Source organism: Musca domestica, unplaced genomic scaffold (assembly GCF_030504385.1).
Source record: "Musca domestica strain aabys unplaced genomic scaffold, Musca_domestica.polishedcontigs.V.1.1 33, whole genome shotgun sequence".
In the NCBI taxonomy this organism is placed as follows: Eukaryota; Metazoa; Arthropoda; class Insecta; order Diptera; family Muscidae; genus Musca; species Musca domestica.
In genome coordinates, this window is record NW_026712312.1 from 5385248 (window position 1) to 5406820 (window position 21573).

At 35.2% G+C, this 21573-nt stretch overlaps 1 protein-coding gene across 1 annotated transcript in view; it reads right to left on the bottom strand.

Annotated features, from left to right (window-relative positions):
* The window catches only part of LOC101898191 (allatostatin-A), a 41506-nt gene extending 22205 nt beyond the window's left edge, over positions 1–19301 (bottom strand). Inside the window, exon 1 of the mRNA XM_005182068.4 lies at positions 18955–19301. The gene's annotated coding sequence lies outside the window, so the exon portion shown is untranslated. The remainder of the gene's footprint in view (positions 1–18954) is intronic.
* Positions 19302–21573: the final 2272 nt, after the last annotated feature.

Below are 21573 nucleotides of genomic sequence, written 5' to 3' on the forward strand. Positions count from 1 at the left end.
TTACAAATGGTGATGGTGTGGGCGGCCATAACAGTCGATGATCGCTCTCCGCTCGTATTAGTCGACCGTGACATCAGAATAAATGCCGAATATTATCGCGAAAATACTCTGGAGGGTGTATTAAAGCCTTGGGAACGCAAACATTTTTGCCGCAGTCCTTGGACATTCCAACAGCACCTCAGCACTATCGCACTTAGCACGCGCCACCCAAAAATGGTTACAAGATCTACGGATACTAATCCGTTGGACTATTGTGTCTGGAGAATTTTGGAAAGTAAGGTTGGCACTAAAAAATACCAAAGTGTCGGTTACCTCAAGCAAGCGCTTCACCGGAAATGGGCTAAGAAAACCGTAGAGCAACATTCGGACAGCGTGTGACGGTTTCATTGGCCGTTTGAAGGCCATAATTCGTGCCAAAGGTGGCAAATTCGAACAAAACTAAACTTATTCTAAAATGTGTTGGTATTTCCGACATTTTTTGCTTTCGTTTAACTTTGTTGAAGTTTTTTTACCTCACCTTGTATTTATAAAACCGCAGAAATTTTGTCATATAGGTCCACGTTTTGGGATAGCCCTCATAAAACAGTTCCGCCTTGCTTCTGGTTTTTTGGACTTTTTGTCAAACTTTTCCACGGACTTTGCCGTAAATTGGCACCTTGTGACCAGAATGCAGAAAAAAATGCGTAGAACTTTAGGTATTAATCGAAGTTTTGGTATAAACCTCAAATAACGATATCTCTTGATATTCGATATTTTTGTGATTTTAGCCACATTGCTCAACGGAATTACTAAATATCGCTCGGTTCCAGAACCTGCGAGAATCTACTAGTTATGTAATTTTTCACGATATTATAAAGGAAAATCTATTATCGTAGTAAAAAGTTTTGCATTCTTGCAGTTCTGGAACAGATCATATATCAAAATAATTAACTTTCGTTAGAGGGTCCACAAACGCAAACCTATTTCAATTGGAAACCTTTACAATAACAAATCATATTTTATTGTTATTAGCAGATTACTCAAGCTATTTTAATTTATGCAATGCATGACTCTCTCAAGTAGCTATTTATAATATTTTGAAAAAACGAATATTTTAAATTTTTTCCTCCAATTGCCTGATTCTAATTTAGTCCATCAATATCTTAAAGGACATTAATGTACCACAACGCAGCAACAACAACAACATTACAAAGCCAAGATAAACATAGAAAATGAGAAAGTCATTGTTAGAGCGGATATGAGAAAATCTCTAACAAGAAATTAGCATTTTTTGCCACGGCTTCCAAGTTGAGACTATTTAGAAGCGGTGCTAAGTGGGAGTAGTTCTTAGCGGCTTCAATGGCCAGGCATGGACATTTTGTAACAAAAACGAGTTATAACAGGAACTAAACACTAACTAAATAACAGCAGCATCGTCGTCATCATCATCATCGGGTCGTGGTCGTCATCGATGATTTTCCCATTGTTTGTGCTGTCGAGTATTCGTGTGAAATTTCTTGGGAGGCAGAATGGCTGCAGCATGTATTTTCTAGGTATTTAAGTTACTGTCATTGTTGAGTCTATGAAGCTGTTGTTCCGGTTTCTTTTAGGTGTATATGTGTGTGTGTGTGTGTCTGCTTCTTGGATGTATATGTGTGTGTGTGCTAATTGTATTGTATTTCAATCCTTTCGTTTGCCGCCAATTCGTACGTAATTATGTTTATGAGCTATTTTATGCCTAGGATTTATAGATACAACAATGAAGCGAAATATGCTCCTGCCAGAACGTGTCAGAGTATGGCACAAAGTTCATTGGGACAAAGATCCGCTAACAATGAAATGGGAGCAATATTTTTTTATAATTATTAAAAAAGAAAGAAAACAAGTGAAAAAGCATCGTTCGGTTTTTCCGACAGATGTTCGATTATTTAAAAATATTTTGACTTCTGTTATGATTATTCATATGTTTAAACCCTTATGCCGTATGTTCTAAAGGCATGGACAAATATTGGCCATTTCGTATCGGACCTTAATAAATATGATATAAATATTGCGACTTGCTAGCTTTAGACTGTGTTGTGTTAATGGAAATTTTTGGGATGTACCAAGTCTTGAATAGAATCGGATGTCAATTTCGCTTTTTATTAGCTTCATGGACATTCAAAATTTTGAGCCTTTGTTGAGGTGGTACCAGAAGCAGAGGACCGATATATCCCATCTTCACAATCTTTTGTTAGTGGAAATGATGGGATATGTGAAATATAAAGAGAACCTGATGCTTATTTCGGTTTTTATAAACGTTTTGGTTATTAAAAAATTTGACCCTGAGGTGCCAGTAGAAGTGGACCGATATATCCCATCTTTACACCAGGCCTTGAGTTAATGAAAATATTGTGATGTGTGAAATTTGAAGAGAATCGGATGATTTTATGTTCGTTTTTGTCATTCAAAATGTTGACCCATTGGGGGGGGAGGTACCAGAAGAAATGGTCCGATCTCTAAAATCTTTATAACAGATTTATTTATGAAAATATTGAGATGTGCTAAGTTTGGATGGAATCGGATAATAATTTTGTGTTTTATGAGCTTCATGAATATTCTGAATTTTTACCCTTTGTGGGGGAGATACCAGAAGTAGTGGACCGACATATACCAATTTCACCTCAGACCTTGGGTTAGTACAAATATTGTGATGTGTGTAATTTGAAGGAAATTATTCAAAATCTTAACCATTTTTGGGGGAGGTACTTGTTGTAGTGAACCGATATTGTCCATGATCGCACCTGACCTAGCACTGATGAAAATATTAGGATTTGCAAAGTTTGAGCAAAATCGTTTTTTTTTTTTTTTTTTTTTTTTTTTTTTTGAAAATTTCGACTTTTATTTGGAGATACTGAATAAAGGGTACCGATGGGCGTGGGGGCTATAGACATGTACCTGCATAGACAATTGCAAGTCACAGGCTGTAGTACCTATCAGAAACTTCAAATACGAAATTTCAAACAATGTTGGTGCATATTGTTTCTAAAATCGTCAAAATACCGAATTTAGGGAGGTACCGATATACGATATGAAGACCTGGACCTGCATAGACAATTTTCTTGCATAGCCTGTAGTATCCACTAGGAACTTAAAATACGAAATTTAAAACAATTCCCGTGAATAATGTCGCTAAAATCATCAAAATACCGAATATAGGCAGGTACCGTTATATGGGGGCTATACGAAGACTTGTGACTGCATATGCAATTTCTTGTCATAGGCTGTAGTACCCATTACGAATTCTAAATACGACGTTTGAAACAATTCCGGTTAATAATGTTGATTGAAAAATGTAGCTAAAATCATCAAAATACCGAATAAAGGAAGGTACCGTTATATGGGGAATATACGATTTCGAGGACCTATTTACACAATACTCTTCCAGGGGGTAAGGTACTCAGAAGAAACTAATTGCGTGAATTTTCAGACACTTCCATTGAAAAATTTGGCTACCATCATCAACATACCGAATATCGGGAGTACTGTTATATGGGGGCTGTACGATATCCAGCACCGAAATAGTCCATCTTCGAACTTGACCTGTCTGCAGACGAAAGACTGATATACACAAAATTTTAGCTTCCTATCTAAATTCGTTTTGGTTCTAGCGTGATTACAACAGACGGACGGACGGACAGGGCAAAATCGTCGAAGAATTTTAGACTGATCAAGAATATATATACATTGTAAGGTCTAAAATTATTATTTCGATGAGTTACAAACGGAATGATGAACTTTATATACCCTACATACCATGTATGGTGTAGGGTATAAAAATAATTTTACCAAATTTTATTTTTTTACATATTTCCGATATTTTTTCCTCAAATTTCTTCATTGTTTTATTATCCTTTAATTTGTTTCAAATCGTTTAATTACTCTTACCAGGTAGTTTACACCAACTATTTCGTTTTAACTAAAATCCCCAGAATTAATAATAATAGAAAAAAATCTGAATAGCACAACGTGGAAAACCTCAATAGACCCACAAACATTTTAAATGTGTTGCAAATTAGGTGAATTGAGGCGAAGCAAGAGAATAACCACCACCAATGAAAGGAAACACAAAAACAGAAAACAAAGCGTAAAAAGGAAGTAAAGTAAAGCAAAGAAAATTGTTTCACTATCTCTGGACGAAGAACAAACAAAATTATCCTCTCGTCGTGTTAACATGGCCAACAATGACCAGGAAGCGTGGCATTTCAACCAATTAAAATGTGTGGGGAGGAGAGGGGACAAAGACACAAACTGATGGTTGTGGTTTGAAACTTAAAAAAGAAAGAAAGAAGAGAAGTGGAGTAAAAACTATGGGAAAGTACTTTAAGTTCTTGTGGGCCACTTTGTTTCAATTTTCACAATGTTAACACTCTGGACGATGAGGGGAAAAACGCTTTTCAGGTCTAAGTGGCAAGGTGAAATAAAAAAATTATTTTTTGTAAGTTTGAAGGATATTCATTTCAGACTGTCTGAAGCCAAGATAAGTTCCATAATTAAAAAAATTATTAAGTATTATTATTATTAAAAAAAATTGGTTGGAATTAGAAGATAGATGATTTTCAAGTCTGTCAAAGCCACCCTAGAATTTAAATTTCGAGCTTTGGAGATCAGGAAAATGTAGAAACTATTGTAAACTTAATATTCTCGTGGAAGTGATTAACATCCATCAGTTGAGATGAAAAATCCTGAAATCCTTCAAAATCATAATAATCCAATATTAGCATCTGCCTCCGATTAGGAGACTTTCATGAAAGTCTGACATTAATGATTAAAAACCCAGCTTTGAAATTCGACTCAGCAATTTGTTTTGTCTTCGATGATTAGTATTAACCAGTAAGGAAGGCTCAAAAGTCGTTCGGGGCCGACTATATGATACCCTACACCACTATGTATATTTAGCAGAACTCTCGTAAAAGAAAGGTTTATATTGCAATTTCTGAGCTCTATGACATATCTGGTACAAGATATCATTATGGTAGAGTGCATATTCCGAAAGTTGGAGATTTAAAAACCAAATCGGATGAAACATATATATGGGAGCAAATTTGAAATTCTTCCTTCTATGCTAAACTCGGTTGAATTTCGAAAATTCACTCCATTTGGGCTAATATTAGCTGCACTTGGTGCACAATAAACCTGAAATCGAATAATGATATATATGGAGGCTATCCGATCTTCATAAAATTGAAAACAGCCATTTCTGGGCCGCTTCTGATATCTGGTACCTAATATTATTCTTGTATCGTGCACCAAATTTGAAGAAAATTCACACCATTTGGACTGATATTAGACATTTGGTGCACAAAAACACCTAAAATCGGATCAAGATATATATGGGAGCTATATCCAAATCGGAACAGATCTTGATAAAATTTGAATCATAAATTGCCTGGCTGTATCTGATAGCTGGTGCAAAATATCAGTCTCATGGAGTGCATATTACGAATGTGAGGGACTTAAACACCAAATCGGATGAAACATATATATGGGAGCTATAGCTAAATCTGAACCGATTTTCACCAAATTTAAAGCACATGCTTGTAGGCTGAATTCGGTCAGATGTAGTAAAATTCACACCATTTGGACTTATATTAGCCATTTGGTGCAGAAGAAACCTAAAATACGATGAAGATATATATGGGGGCTATAGCTATATCTCAACCGATTTTCACCAAATTTGAAGCACATGCTTGTGGGCTGAATTCGGTCGGATGTAGGGGAGCTATATCTAAATTTGGACCGATTTTCACCGATTTCAAAAGGAACTATGGGTCTATCTCGTTTTCTTCACCATGTTACAAACAAATGCACAAAGACCTAATACTCTTACCACTTATAGCCTGTTCAGCAAACTTATTTTTCTTCCAATTGCTCGGCAAATGGCAGACGATTAGAATTTTTGTATGTAAGTAAACAAAAAGAGCTTTTTTCAATAGGCAATTTTTGGTTCACTAAACTCCAACACAAACAAAACGAAATGTCAAAGTAGGCAATCAAAAAATACCAATCGCCTATTTACAAAAGTTTTAAAAATTGAAGATATTGGGTGTAAAATGGATATTTATACTAAAAAAATGTAAGTATTTCCAAGTTATTACATTATAAACATTAATTTATAAGGAAATTTCAATCTTTTAGAATTAAAAAAACAACTCCTGGTCAGTTTCGGATCTTGGTGGAATCTATTGACGAATTCCCAGCGCTAGCAACTTCAAGCCCGATATTTGGGAAGTCGAAAGTCGAAATTGAATCCAAATGGGATGTTGTGGCACAAAAAATAAATTCGGTTGGACCTCCAATGCGAAGTGGATCTGATTGGAAAAGGGTACACTAACAGCCATTTGTTTTACAACAGTATTTAAAACGCTTAGGTTTTAGATATGGGCAGATATGAAATGTAGAACGAAGGCCAAAATAACTGAAAATATAAAGCAAATGAAAGGCACAGGCGGAGGACCTTCCTATCAAAATTCGTTGACAGATATCGAAAGGGATATCGATAGGATATGCCAGCTATCAAAAGCGGCATCACCTGATGGAATAACCTTCGGTACAAATAGGAAAGAGCCTCTTGTTTTGGAACTTACGCCACCCAGACCTTCAACTATCGTTGCTGTTGTTACTCCCACAACTTCAGACCAATATTCAAATACAGCACAAGCGACATCAACCCCTATCAAAGAAAAAAAAAGACTGATATTTCCGTCACCCCTATTCATACTTTTATTTAAAATGGAAAGTCCAAAACCAACGGAGGCAATCATTTTTAAAAAATATAAACAAATTTTCTTTTTGGAAACATAAACAAATTTTTGACAGAAGGGCAATAAGTAAAAAGAGCTTTTTTCCCAGACGAAAAAAGTAAATGAACTAAAATAAAAACTTTATTGTCTGGGTAGCAATTGTTTGTCTGCCTTACACAAAAGTTCTGTGAACAGGCTATTAGAGTTGTGCCAACCTATTTGATCGAACGAAAAAGTTCCATATCTAGATCCGTGGTTTCCCTTTGCATGAAAACTGCGTATGAGTGATATGAAATACATAACATTTATGAAATCACTCATACGTTAAAGAATGGGTGTACTGAACTAAAAAATAACTAACTTGAATCCCCATGCCACATTGCCTCCTGATTTCGGTATTCATAATGCTTTCGAGAGCTGTTTACATTTAGCGGTTTCCTCATAAATTCTAAATATCGGTACAGTTATATGGGGCCTATGCCACAAGGAGGAACTATATATCTCATTTTTCAATACCAAAAGTCCTGCAGGCCTCAAACGCATCTGAATAATAATTTATCTAACTACTCCATTTTATTCGGAAGCTAGATTGATTTGCATAGACGAACCTATAGACAGACGGACGGACGTCACTAAATCGACATAGGATTTTATGCTGACGAAGAATATATAAAATGTATATTTCGAGGTATTGCACACCATACTATGATGAACCTCTCTTTGAGCTGTGTTAGTGGTCAAAAAATTAGAATAAACTCAGCTATATGGCTACAGAGGGTATATATCACTTGATAAATCCGAAACGTACCATATCGTTATAACAGTTTAAGACCCTAGGTCTCTTTGGACCAAATTCGTTTTCAGGACATTTGGAGTCGATCTAGCGATGTCCGTTCATCTGTCTGTCTGGCTGGTGCGCACGACAACTGTTGAAGGGAGTATCCGATTTGGTGCAAACTACATCGGAATATTATTATCGGTTCGGAGATGGACATTATCGGTCAACTTATTCTGGTACCTCCCACACAAAAGGTCGAAATTTTCAAAAAAAATATATATTTTGCTTCACAGAATGAGAAAGTATGTTCTGATTTTGCTCCTACTTTGCACATCCTAACATTTGCATCAGTGCTAGGTTAGGTGCGAACATGAACAATATTTATCCACCCCATCAAGTACTTCCTCCATAAAGGGTTAACATTTTGAATAATTTTAACTCTTATATAAATGTAATGTAAGAGTCCGATTGTCTTCAAATTACCCACATCACAATATTTTTATTAACCCAACGTCTTATCTTATATCGGTCCACTCCTTCTGGTACCTGCCTCACAAAGGGCCTAAATTTTAATTATTCATGAAGCTCATAAAACGCGAAATTAACATTCGATTCCATTCAGATATGGCACATCTCAATATTTCCATCAACACAAGATCTGTAGTAAAGATAATAGAGATCGAACCATTAATGCTGGTAACTCCCCTACAAACGGTAAAAGTTTTGAATAACCTAAATTATTATAAAACTCGTTACTGTGATGCTGGTAGCGTAGCCCGACGTCAAGGACGTGGACGGAAGATACCAGCAACATCAGGAGAAATTGTTCGGAAAGCAAAGAACCTACTTGATGGAAACCCGCGTCGAAGTGGCCGAAAAATGACTCGTGAGCTGTACAAATCGCAATATTCCATTCGGCAAATATTGAAAAATGAGATCGGGGTACAGCCATTGAAATTCCAAAAAATGCAAGAACTTACACCCCAACAGAAAGAAAAGAGACTCAAAAGAGCTAAAGATTTGCTTCGCTTGCCCGAAAAAGGTGAACTGCCGATCTTTCTCCGATGAGAAAACATTCGTTGTCCAGCAGTTTGTAAGCAAACAAAATGATCAAATAATGACTTGCCAAAGAGGTCAGCTGAAAATCTGCACCTTCGGTTGGCCACCAGAACTCAAGCGCCGGCCATGGTGTGGACCACCATAACAGTCGATGGTCGCTCTCCGCTCCTATTAATCGACCGTGGCATCGGAATAAATGCCGAATATTATCGCGAAAATATTCTGGAGAGTGTATTAAAGCCTTGGGTACGCAAACATTTTGACCGCAGACCTTGGACTCTCCAAAAGGATTCAGCACCATCGCACTTAGCACGCGCCGCTCAAGAATGGTTACAAAATTTGGTTCCTCGCTTCATTTCCAGCGCACAATGGCCACCAAAATCTCCGGACACCAATCCGTTGGACTATTGTGTCTGGAGTATTGTGGAAAGCAAGGTTGGCACAAAAAATACCACAGTGTCGATCACCTCAAGCAAGTGCTTCTCCGGGAAGGTGCCAAAATACCGCAGATCAACATTCAGGCGGCGCGTGACGGTTTCATTGGCCGTTTAAAGGCCATAATTCGTGCCAAAGGTGACCAATTCGAACAAATCTAAACTTATTTTAGATGATATTTCCGAAATTTTTTGCTTTCATTCAATAAAATGAAAAAAAAATTAAAAATTATGGCGTTTGACTTTTGTTGCAGTTTTTTTTATCTCACCCTCTATATGTAGGTCCGCTACGAAATGGACAATATTGGCACATTCCATTTTCCTTCGAACATACTCTATAGTGGGTCAAACTTTGGAATAATCATAACAGAAGTCAAAATATTTTAAAATAATCGAAAATTGGTTGAGGGTCTAGATCTGTCGGTAAAACCGACGATACTTTTTTACTTGTTTTCATAAAAAAAATTCAATGATTCCTCCATTCCAAAATCTATGCCACATGCTAAGTATTTGTTTCTCTTGAATCGCTCGAGGATTTTCATATTATCTCCCCAAACCCAATTAACGAACTCCCTTCGCTGTCTATGTTCAACTGCCTTCAGTTCGAAGTTTATGGCCATTTTGATAAAACAATTTCACAATGGGAGTGTGTTGTTCATTTGTGTGGTGCTCTATTTTTAATAATCTCGTACCTTCCACAAGCAAACACTAAAAATTAATCAAATGCCAAAAAATTAGACTTCGAATGTGGCCAAATTTAAAAATTGAGTTTTTTTTGGTACACCCTTTTATTTTAATGTTCCTAGGTAGGACATAATCGGATATATCCTTCAAAAGATAGTTTAAAATTTTTAGAATGACTCTATATGGGATGGCGTGAATTTTGTCCACAGGGAAATAACACTTTATTTTCACGAGGCACAGGAATATACCCTTTGAATTCATAGGCAGAATTTTAGAAATTTCGGATATTTCTAAGATATGAGTCATAAGATTGTCTGCTCCGAGTACCATGAGTATTTCATTATTTTCCATAACAAATCTACCATCCTTAAAAGAAATAAATTACTTTTTTTTTATTTGTCAAACTCAAATCTCAGTAACACTTCAACATCGTTATTAATGTTCGATCTATGACATAGCCCACTCCTTGTGTGGGTGTTATTTCGATATTCACAAAATGCTAACATGCAATTTGGAATTATTAAAGATGTGATAGGTTTTGTTTGGCTTGCCTACAACACATATAAATACAACGATGACGACGGCGGTGGTGGTGGTGGTGATGGTAGTGGTATTGGTGTTTTTATTACATTTGACCACTGCTGGCCCGGTCATTTCCCTATTACCACTTCTGCAGAATGCCCGGCACAAACACGTACTCTGCCACTACAGAGTGTGTGGTGTGGTTGTCCCCTTTTGTTATTGTTCTATTTTGTTTATAACTTGAGGGCATTTTCATATGTTGCGCGTTTTCGCATATTTTCTCATTTTCATAATCATTTCTTTTTTTTTTTCTTTGCTTCTATTCTAGCGCCCATTCATTTGCTTGCCAGCTTCTTAGTCTTCATTGTAGTCTCTTTGGCTTTTTTTTTTGCCTCAACCTTAAAGTTTTTTCTCTTTTTTTTTTTGCTGGGACATCATCTAGCGTTATGACGTTTCCTTTGCTTGCTCCTGCTGCTGCCGCCGAGTCGAGTCAAGTCGAGAGGTTGAAACAAACTGCTTGCCATTGCTTAAGGACACTTGAAATCAATTATTGTCAAGGAATTCTATTAAAATCCTTTATGTGTGACAGTGAATTGTTTTGGGGTCACTGGGAGAGGATGTTGTTATTTTTTAATTTTTCCATATTAACGGTTGTTTATTATTTTCTTTTGGAAAATGACAGGATAGCTTTTGATTGTTTCTTTTTTTTTTTTTCTTTGCTTGTCCGCATTTTGTGTGAGGATTTTTCTTTGTGAAATATATATTCTTTAGTATCATTCTCATGAATGTTATATAGGATGAGGAAGGGTTTAAATTGATTTGTTAGTGAGGCAGGGAAGGTTCATCCAAAAATATTGCCCAAAACTACAACTGTTGGCGGCATTTTTGATTGGAAAATAATAAAATGAAAACATTTTATTGGTGTTGAAAAACTACTGAGTCAGAAAAAATAACTTCCTAGGCAATGACGAAACGAAGTTCTGTTTTCATTTAATTACCTCAAAATGGAAAAAGTTTTATCCACATATAAACCCTATTTCGAAAAAAGAGTTAAGATATGGGGAACTGTTTGGTATATCAAGAAAAAAATTCTTCAAAAGTTGAGATAATAAAATTAGGAACAGGGACATACCCATGGTAGAATAAGACACACCCATGGTAGAAGGGAAAGTCATGCAATCATATGTTTACCATTTTTTTTTTTTTTTTTTTTTTCAAAATTATTCACTTGACAATATCTCATTGTCAAAATATTTATTTAAATCCATCCATCAGAGATGGGAACCTGTTTTCTATGCAGTGTAATTTGATAAGGTAAATTACAGAAAATGCAGAGATGGGAATGCTTATTTGAAATTTTGCTTAATTTTACCATGGGCATACCATGCGATACGGTCAAATTTTGTTTCATCAGAAAACCGTATTTAGGCCCAGGTCTCCTTGAACTATATCCTTTTCAGGACATTTGAAGTCGATCAGGACATATTCGTCCACCTGCCTGTCTGTACGCACAATAACTCTAGTAGAAATTATACGATATCCTTTAAATTTGATACATCCTAATATTTCCATCGAACATAGGTCAAGTTCGCTTTGAAATGGGCAAAGTCGCCCACTCCATCTAGTACCTTTTTTGAGACTCAACGACCAGACAAAACGGCTGAAGCTGGAATTTGGCAAGAGGGTCAGTCTTGGTGCGTACGTATGTCATACGGCTGGATTTTCGGCAATTCGTACTAAAAGAATACGAAAAATACTAAAATGTGCTACATATCGAATACTTGGCATTGGACAAACGGAATGAGCTAGAATTCTGATTTGGAAAGAGGGGCACTAAGGGAGTGCATACCAAAGGATTTATGGAAATTAAAAAATTAAGGATACGTAGGCATTTGATAAGGTTGGGTTTTTTGGAAATTCGTACTAAAAAAATACGAAAAGTACCAAAATGTACTACAATTTGAATCTTTGTATTTGACAAACGGAATGAGCTATAATTCTGATTTGGAAAGAGGGGCACTAAGCGAGTGCAGAATAGATGTACCAAAGTGTTTTTTGGAAATTCGAAATTTAAGGTTACATAAATTTGGTACTAAATATCTAAAATGTAAAGGTTGGAAAATGCATTTGATATATGAAGGTGGTTTTGGAAATGGGCCACTAAGTGTGTGAGCTGTACTAAATGGTACCAAATTTGGAACAATTTGGATTAGGATGAACAAATGCAGCTGATATTTTGAAATTTTGTGTTGGGGTCTCTGTTGGTGCTAGGTTGCAATAAAGAGGTGGTTGTGGAAATGTGTACTAAAAGTGCACGAAAAGTACTAAATTATATTATATTTGGTACAGTTTGGTATTGTCTGCCATGGAGTGCAGGTTAGAGGTACAAAAGGTTTTTCGATATTCGAACCTTAAGGCTACGAAAAGTTCTAAAATGGTACGAAATAGTACCATTAACATTATGTATTAGAATAGTACCTTTTGGTATTATGTGAACGGGTAGAGCTAAAAACTTAGCATGGGGATCAAGCTTGGAAAATATATTTGATATATGAAGGTGGTTTTGGAAATGTGTACTGGGTGTACTGAGTGGGTTAGGAGGAACTGATAAAGCTGGAATTTTGAACATTTGTATTGAGGACCCGGTTGGTGGTAGATTTGTGATAAGGAGGTGATTTTGGAATACAAGTGCACAAAAAGTACTAAGTAGTAGTATGTTTGGTAGAATTTGGTATTGGGTGAACAGATAGGGATTGAAATCTGAAATTTGGTATTACGGTCGCTGTTCATGTGTAACCGGGAAATGTGTGCTATTAGTGTACGAAAAGTACTAAATAGTACTATAATTGGTATTGGCTGGACCGAGAGTGCTTGAAATTCGGGTATCGCTGTTTATGTGTAGCTTGAACATATGGAGGTGGTTTCGGAAATATGTACTAGAATTGTACGAAAAATACTTAATGATACTAAATTAATACTTAATGAAATAAAATAGAGCTGATATCCTGAAATTAGATATATATGTCACTGTTGGTATCTACAATTGAGATTTTGAAGTGGTTTTGGATATGTGTACTATAATTTTTTGAAAAGTACTAAATGGTATTAAATTCGGTATTGGGTGAAGGCAAAGGGCTGGAATTTTCAAATTTCAAATTGAGGTCTCTAATGGTGTCTGTGGTTAAGATATCAAGGTGGTGTGGGAAATGTGTACTATAATTGTTCAAATAGTACTATGTGGTACTAAATTGTATGTTCGGTGAAGGGAGATTCTGAAATTTAATATTGAGATTACTAGTTAAAGAGTATCAGTCGATTTTGTCGACAGATGTACCCCCTCAGCCAATGTTCGATTATTTTAAAATATATTTTGACTTCTGTTATGATAATTCAAATTGTTTACCCTCTATGGAGTTGGTTCCGAAGGAATGAGCCAGTATTGTCCCTTTCGTATTGGACCTAAATAAATACGATATAAATGCGACGTGCTAGATATCGACTACTTCCTTCAATTTATATGAGATATGTATATATAATATTCAGAACAGATCTTGTATTAGAAAAAAATGTTTGTATGTGTGAAACATGGAGAGAACCGGATGCATATTTCTCTTTCTTTGGGCGTTCTGTTTTTCAAAATCTTGAATTCTATGTGAGGGAGGTTCAAGAAGAAATGGTCTGGTCTCTACCATCTTTATAACATATGTTATGTTGATGGAAATATTGTCTGAATGTAATCGGATGTTAATTTCGTGTTTTATTAACTTATTGGATATTCAAAATGTTGACCTCTTTTGGGGGTGGTACCAGAAGGAGTGGACCGATATATATCATATTCACACCAGACTTTGGGTTAAAAAAAAATATATATACTTTGATGTCCGTAATTTGAAGACAATCGGACTTTTACATCACATTTTATAAGAGTTATAATTATTCAAAATTTTAACCCTTTGTTGGAGCAAAAAAAAAAACGGATTATCGTTTCTCTCTCTGTGCAGCAAAATATTTTTTTTTTTTTTTTTTTTTTTTGAAAATTTCGACCTTTTGTGGAGGATGTACCAGAAGGGCGAGCTAAGTTTGATAATAATATTACGGTGTACCAAGCTTGGAGTGAACGGGAAACTCCTTTTGAGAGTTATCGTACGCACGAACCAGATGGACGAATGAATGGACATCACTAGATCGACTCCAAATGCCCTGAAACGAATTTGGTCCAAAGAGACCTAAGATCTAAAACCCTTATTTCAATAAGGCTCGTTTTGGCCGTATCAAATGATTTATACACTAACGGTATAATAATGAGAAAACTTTGTTTGTGCGTCTATATAGAAATTTCAATCCTATTTACCCTATGTAAGTCCGTTATAACACCTAAAGTTCCCTTTGTATTAAGTTATACGAATTTCCATGAAATTTTCAGAAAATGCCACTTTAAAGGTTCCCAAAAGGAATTTTGCATCTGAAATATTATATTCATGTGCCTACCTCATATTTTCCCACCCTGTATAATTTTGAACGAAATTGGCTGCATACGATTTACTTCTTTTTTATCATTCTTAAAAAATGCCCTCCTGCGTATACTTAATAGTGAGTTTAAACTACGTATACGCATAAAAGACCTACGCTATTTTGCAATCCATCATTAGTTTCGATATTTGCAAAATTTCTTTCATCGAAATGAATAGTATTGGCGACTTCCCACACACTAGTGATTTTGTGATTTTGCATTCATTTTATTTCAACACAAACTATGACGCAATTTGCCAGTATTTTAACTAAAAAAAAAATAGGAAAATAAATCCTGCCTCTCTCAATACACGTAATAAGACTTTGAGATTTTTATAGAAAAAAAAAACTTCAAGGTTTGTTTTGCAAAGCATATGTTTTTGGGCAATTACATTCCATGGCGAAAACAATCAAGGTAAAGTAAACGCCAACATAAAAACAAAATAAAATAGAAGAATACAAACCTATGTATGTGTGGCATGCTGTATTGGAAAAGATAGCCGCTTGAAGCGTATTCCCACCTCACTGATATGTTTTGAATAGCAAGTGTGTGTTCGAATATTGTCTGGCAAATATCTTTTGAATTATCAATGTGTTGGCGGTCCCAAAGGATTTTGGGCATTTTGAGAGGACTTTCATGGCATGTATGCAAAATCTTTTCAATATAAAAATATGCGTAAATACAACCTGTATGGAATGTCACGTTACAGACACGATAATTTATTTTATGTAAAGTTATTACTTAATTATAAACGATTACTTTAATGATAATGTACAATCTGGAAAATATTTTTTTAGGAAATTTTGGTAGAAAAATATATATTTTTAGAGTGGCGGGATAGTGCCTAAAAAGTCTCATGAATTATGGTTATTTATTGGTTTTTATTCAATATCTACGGTATTCAAAGTATGAATTAATACCTGTATACCTGTATAAAATAAGGAAAATATTTACATATTTTAGTGACAAAAATTCCAATCAAAAACGCATTTTCATAACAAAGGTAGTACTCATGGTACAATAAGGAGGTAGAACAGCTTCATAAAACTACGGAAATACAGTCCAGAGGCTATGCCCGCTTCCTATCAGGATTATTTAAAATTATAGGCAACAAGTTGTTTTCATTTATTTGATTTTTTTTTTTGTTCCTTTCTAAAATGAATAAAATAGCGCGAAAGATGAATAAAATACCTGGATGTTCCCTTTAAAAAATATGATCCTAAGTGTTCCACCTTTCAATTCCGTGGCAAATCTGGTGCATATCATTAATGCGCGTCCCACAATTTAAGTTTCTTCCAATCACTGATTTTGAAAATATTTTGTTTTTATTTACAAATACGTACACAAAATTGGCAGAAGTCGGGCACACTTAGAAAAAATATTGAAATCATCTAGTAGCTTTACCCCACCATAGTAGTACTGAGAAAAAAAAACTGACCGAATATAAAACCAGTCAACGAAACAATAAATTATGAATAATGTCCTAATTACTACTGAGATGGACTGTTTTTCAAAATAAGGTTTATTTCTTAAGCCAAGCTTTCGGCCAAAATATTCGCGTTCATTGAAAACAATTATGAGTTCTATAACGACAGATGGGAAGAAATCCTATGTTAAAATTCAAAATCTTGTTGTAGAATATAAAAATCAGATGATGTATGGAGTAATCTTTCCCAGATTAATATTCCGAATTACAGAGTGAGATCAAAAAAAACTGCAAGCAACTTTAGACTGCTGTCATTTCTAAGCCACTCGTCCGACAGCTGTTAAAATTTTTCCAGTGACATCTCATTATATTGTTTACAAGTGTACAAAAACATTTTGGTGCAAATTTTCCAGAAAAAAAGTTATTCGTGATGGAATTTAAGCGTGATAGTGTGATTTCTTTATATTTGGCTTGAAAACCACAAGTGGCTATCGTTAGAGCACTCCAGCATTTCAATGAGAACACATTTTTTGTGTCTTGTATTATCGCTCGTTACCGTGATACTGGTAGGATAGCCCAATGTGGACGGAAGGAAGAGGACGCAAGAAAACAACAACCTCAGCAGAAACGGTTCGAGAAGTAAGGAAGCGACTTGATCGAAACCCGTGTCGAAGTGACCGAAAAATGGCTCGTGAGGTGAACACATTGCAATATTCCATTCGGCAAATATTAAAAAATGAGCTCGATGTAAAGTCATTGAAATTCCAAAAAGTGCAAGAACATACACCGTAGAACAGAAAGAAAATAGACTCAAAAGAGCTAAGAGTTGCTGTCGCAATATTCCATTCGGCAAATATTGAAAATGAGCTCGGAGAACTTACACCGCAACGGAAAGAAAATAGACTCAAAAGAGCTAAAGAGTTGTTTCGCTTGGCCGAAAGTGGTGAACTGCCGAATTTGTTTTTTTTTTCCGATGAGAAAACATTCGTTGTCCAGCAGTTTGTAAACAAATAAAATGATCGTGTTTAATTGCCAAAGAGGTCAGCTGAAAAAGTGCACCTTCGGTTGGCCAGCAGAACTCAAGCGCGGGACATGGTGATGGTGTGGGCCGCCATAACAGCCAATGGTCGTATTAATCGACCTATGGCATCAGAATAAATTACGAATATTATCGCGAAAATATTTTGGAGAGTATATTAAAGCCTTGAGCACGCAAACATTTTGGCCGCAGACCTTGAACAATCCAACAGGACTCAGCAACATCGCACTCAGCACGCGCCACCTAAGAATGCTTACAAAATGAGGTTCCTCGATTTATTTCCAGCGCACAATGGCCACCAAAATCTCTGATAACAATCGCTTGGACTATTGTGTCTCGGCTATTTTGGAAAGCAAGGTTGGTACTAAAAAATACCAAACTGTCGATCACCTCAAGCTAGCGCTTCTCCGGGAATGGGCTAAAATACCCCAGAGCAACTTTCGGGCAGCGTGTGACGATTTCATTGGCCGTTTGAAGGCCATAATTCGTGCCAAAGGTGACCAATTCGAACAAATCTAAACTTATTCTAAAATTTGATGATATTTTCGACATTTTTTTGCTTTAAAATAAATAATATTTAAATCAATAAAAATGTTAAATAATAAAATGTAAAAATTATGTCGTTTGACTTTGTTGCAGTACTTTTTTTAAGTAAGCGAAATAAGCATCCAACTCTCTTCTAATTTCGCACATCCAAATATTTTCGCTAATGCAAGATCTGTTCTGAAGATGAAAGGGTCACAATTTCCAATACTTATATCTGTCATAACTTGCGAAACAAGTCGGCGATTCTTTATTACTTGCTATATCTAAATATTTCTCTTAACCAGAAATCTGATATGAATATGTAATTTATCGGAATTTATGTTTTTGCATAAAATTGGATGTGAGTGTTCGATTCCCTTCAAATTTGGCAAATTTTATATATAAATTTCATATAAAATGTGTAGACGATTGGAAATATTTTTTCATATATTTTATATTTTTCAATTATATATATCGAAGTTTCTTTTTTTTATTTTGCCCTTTTATACTCTCCACCATTGGAAAACAATTTGGAGATATTTAGCTCCGAAATATTGTATATTTTGGTACCATTATATTTCGGCTATACGATTCATATATAGTTCTATGAATCGATATAGCCAATTTTAAATATGAAACCTATCGTTTTCGCCAAATATTATTTATTTTAGTTTTGGCCTCTATCTCGATTTCAACAGACGGACAGACATCCGTTTATCGACTTAGAATTGTGTTCCGATAATAAATATATCATTTATGGAGTCTTCTACAAATATAGTTTTTGGATACGGGTTTGGATGCCAATCACTTCTAGAAATTGGGATTTAAATATTTTCTTAATATGGGTGAAGTTTTTTTTTAATTATTGCCAAATTGTATTTTGTAATTGCCAACTTTCAATATTTCTGGATGTGGTAGATTATAAAATTCAATATTTGTTAAAGAATTGTTACTAATAATTAAAATGTCGAAATTAAGAAATATTGTTGAAAATTCAAATATATTTGGGCTAATTATTATTTTTTTTATTTTTTATAACAAATCTTCTCGTAGATTTTGAAACACTTGTAAAATATATTCGTAACATTTTAAATGTTATTAAGTATTTTCTAATTTTACAATAATTTTATAAAAGTTTTCTTATTTTTTTATTCACAAAAGAAATTTGTACTGGTCCTTATTTTAACAATTCTAAAAAAAATAGAAAATCACTTACTTTTATTTAATTTTGAAACCCGAGTTTAATTCTTCAAATTGTTTGTTAACTTTTCAAAAATTTACTATAAATTTTTATTTTTATTTAACTTGTAAACTTTGCAAAAAACTGCGATTCCAAAAACACTTTTCGTTTGAATTGAAACCAATTTCGGGCGAGCAACTGCAACCAGTTCAAATTCGCCTTCTCGAATTTTTGTTTTTTTTTATATTTTTTTCTTCACTTGCCAATGACAGAATATTTCTTGCCACTTCACAGTTAAGCTATCAATTGAAGGAGTTTAGAGGATTTTTTGTGTTTTGTTGTGTCGTGTTGTTCACAGGTCAAATGTCGGTTAACTTTTGCAGAATATTTGCTGACATCCATGGCTCTTATATGGGGACGGTGCGAAGCGATGCGATGCTGTGTCATTTGCCGTTCTGTTTGGTGTTGTTCTAAACGAACAGTGGCCACACCGACTTCGTCTAATGGTGAAGTATGGCAGTATACGTGTGTGTATGCGTGCGATTGTCATTGCTTGTAACACTGTTGCTTTTTTACGCTAACTACACTACAACAATATAAACAACCACCCTCATTTGCAACAGAAACAACAACTACGCCAAGAAGTGTTCTTTGGTAATAGCATCCACCACACACGACGACGACCATCAGCACCACTACCACCGCATCATAGATATCATTACGCATAGCTTTACTTTATCTAGCTTTCACTGTGCCCTCCATCATCCGTATTTTTTCTTATCACTACCACCGCCACCACCACCACCAATACTAACAACGTAATTATCTCTCATCGTCATGAGGTTCCTTTAGCAACAAGTGCTGGGAACAGTCTATTCCTACAACTACTTGTTGTTTGATGTGGCAAAGTTCCACAATCACCACTACCACACGTTTGGCACCCACACACTTTTCCACCACACATTTGAAGTGTTTGCAGATATGTGTGTGTGTGAGTGATTCATGGCATTGTTTGCTTTTGAGTGTGTGCCTGTTTGTATATCACCACACAACAGGAAACAGAGTTGAGTTTCCTCATTTTATGAGTGAATGGGAACAGATTGGGGAATATGCAATAGCGAGTGGTGGGATTGAAATGGCGCCAATTTGAAAATACAGAGCCATAAGGAAAATAATATTGGAATATACTTTAACGTTTGACAATTTGTCAGACATTTTTCTGTTTTCAAAAAAAAAAATAAATAAATAAAAATTAAGATTTCCAGAAAAGGTTGAATAAAGTTTGATATTCTGTGAGAAGGTCTTTTGGCCATTTGGGAGTGCTTTTGGTCTTCTATAAGAAGACATATCGGATTTGAATTTGAAGGTACGTATTGGTTTTCTATGAGAAAACCTATTGATCACTTGCTGCCTTCTTCGAGAAGGCGTATAGGAATGATATATTGGTCATCTATAAGACCCCTTGAGCCTCTACAGAGGTCATCTATGTGTGTAATCAATATATTAAAAGAATATCATTGCCATTTTAAGATAAAGTCCATGGACTTCTAAGTTAGTACCATTTGCTTTTTGAACAATTATAGGACACATTTGCAAAACCTCCACCAGATCCCAAAACCAGATTCCAACAATGAACTTAATATCAAATATCAGAAATTAACCCCTTTACATACACCTAATACCAAGTTTGACATTTTGTACTTTTCGTATAATTTTGCAACTCATTTGGAAATTCGCTTCATATCTCAATCCTCGACACCCAAAGTTATGGCAATAACAAATTTTTTAAGTTTTAAACCTATCCCTTCATCCAATACCAAATCTAGTACCACTTGGTACTTTTTGAAGGATTATAGTACAGGGTAAAATAAAAAACTGCAACAAAGTCAAACGCCATAATTTTTTCATTTTTTTTTTAAATTTCATTAAAATTTTAGAATAAGTTTAGATTTGTTCGAATTGGTCACCTTTGGCACCTATAGCCTTCAAACGACCAATGAAACCGTCACACGCTGCCCGAATGTTGCTCTGCGGTATTCTGGCCCATTCCTGGCGAACCGCTTGCTTGAGGTGATCGACAATTTGGTATTTTTTAGTGCCAAACTTGCTCTCCAAAGTACTCCAGACACTATAGTCCAACGGATTGGTATCTGGAGATTTTGCGCTGGAATAAAGCGAGGAACCTCATTTTGTAATCATTCTTGGGTGACGCGTGCTGAGTGCGATTGTGCTGAGTCCTATTGGAATGTCCAAGGTCTGCGGCCAAGATGTTTGCGTGCCCAAGGCTTTAATACACCCTCCAGAATATTTTCGCAATAATATTCGGCATATATTCTGATGCCACGGTCGATTAATACGAGCTGAGAGCGAATCAGGTATGAGTTAAATGATAACAATCATAAAATAGGCACTAGTTGAAAGAAAGTTAAATTTGTGAACCCTAATTTTTCGTTGGGCGCCATTTCTGTAACTAATATTTTAATAATATTTACAGCAACATTTTTTTGACACTAAAAACAGTTTTAACGTAACAGTACACAAGAAGGATTTCTAATCATATTTTCAAAAATATTTTTTATTTATTTATTTATTATTTTTTTTTTTTTTTTTTTTTTTTTTTTTTTTTTTTTTTTTTTTTGAGAAAAATATAATAAA